This window comes from Octodon degus, unplaced genomic scaffold (assembly GCF_000260255.1).
Source record: "Octodon degus isolate 3935 unplaced genomic scaffold, OctDeg1.0 scaffold00005, whole genome shotgun sequence".
Classification (NCBI taxonomy): Eukaryota; Metazoa; Chordata; class Mammalia; order Rodentia; family Octodontidae; genus Octodon; species Octodon degus.
In genome coordinates this window covers 29,441,988-29,443,468 of record NW_004524581.1, presented here as the reverse complement: position 1 = coordinate 29,443,468, position 1,481 = coordinate 29,441,988, and positions in this window count along the sequence as shown.

The window sequence follows — 1,481 nt, the reverse complement described above, 5'->3', positions numbered from 1 at the left end:
TTAGCATGCAACTTCTGCGTCCTTTCCAATGTGGTGATGGAGGAGTGTGTCCTGTCTTCCAAGTCCTGGGAATCGCAGGGCGAAGCACAGCTGTTGTGGGTCCAGATCTGTCTTTGTCTCTCTGGCTGGACTGTGAGGAAGGGTGGGGAAGAGGATCTGGAGCGCCGGAGGTGTGTTAGTTCCTCTTGCCAGGGGGCTACCCAGGCTCCGGAAGTGGCTGACAAAAGTTGCTTCTCTGGTCCTTGCTTGGGTGCTAGGAGGAACCGGCCGCCGCAAGCCGCGACTGTCTGCAGGAAGCCGAAGCGGCGCCACCTGGTGGCCAGAGCGGGCACGGCTGCGGCGAAGAGAGCACAGGATTTCAGAGCCTGCCCGCCTCCTCCCCCCCCCCCACTGTGAGTTATTCGGTGCACAATGATTGGACATCAAAACGGGCTCGTGTAGCTGAGGTCCTGGCTGACTTGAAAAGGGTTGCAGAGGCTTGGTAGAGACCAGCTGACTCCTCTCAGTGGTCCCCGAGTCAAGCTGAAGATTCAGGGAACCGTTTTAGCCTGGGCTTGTGATTCAGGTAAGCAGAAAAGGAAGCTTAGTAGAACATAACGGCACTTTTTAAACCATCGCCAGGCTGAGTGAGGCAGCTTTGCAGGCTGTGTAGGCAGGAAGCCACCCCTGTCAGGCTGCTGACACTAGGTGCCTGCTGCCACGCCTGGACACGGACGCTGCTGCTTCCATGGCTGCTGTCACCTGGTGCTGGCTGCTGCTCTACAGCTGTCGCCTCTTGCGGGGTGGATCCTTCGTGCTCCCTAGTTCTTCATCATCTGGGCTTCCCATCCTTGTGGTTGGTGGCGCTCCAGGCTGCAAAGGAGGCTCGAGGCCAGGGCCTGACACTTGCAGCTGCTACTGTGGAGGGAGCGTGTAGGAGGAAGAGGGGTAGGCCTGGAGGCTCCCTCCTGAAATCCCAGCACTCAGGAGGCTGAGGCAGGAGTTTCACCCTGAGTTCGAGGCCAGCCTGGGCTCCATAGTGAGGTCAAGGCAGCCTGGACTGCCCAGCAAGATGCCATCTCGAAACAAAACACAGAAAAGGCAAGGGAAGCCCCGGCCCTTCAGTCCCTGGTCTGCACCGTTCGGTGTTCGAAGCTCGGACGCCGGCCGGGTACGGACTGTACGTGTGAGTGCGTCAGAACGTGTGCGTACCGTGGCCGCCCCTCTGCTCTTCTCAGGCCTCACCCGGAGGTTTATCATCAGCAAAAATGTCTGGAAAAATCCATGGTGGTTCTGTGGTAGAGATGCAAGGAGATGAAATGACACGAATCATTTGGGAATTGATTAAAGAAAAACTCATTTTTCCCTATGTGGAACTCGATCTGCACAGCTATGACTTAGGCATAGAGAATCGGGATGCCACCCATGACCAAGTCACCAAGGATGCTGCTGAAGCTATAAAGAAGTACAATGTTGGTGTCAAGTGTGCCACCATCACCCCC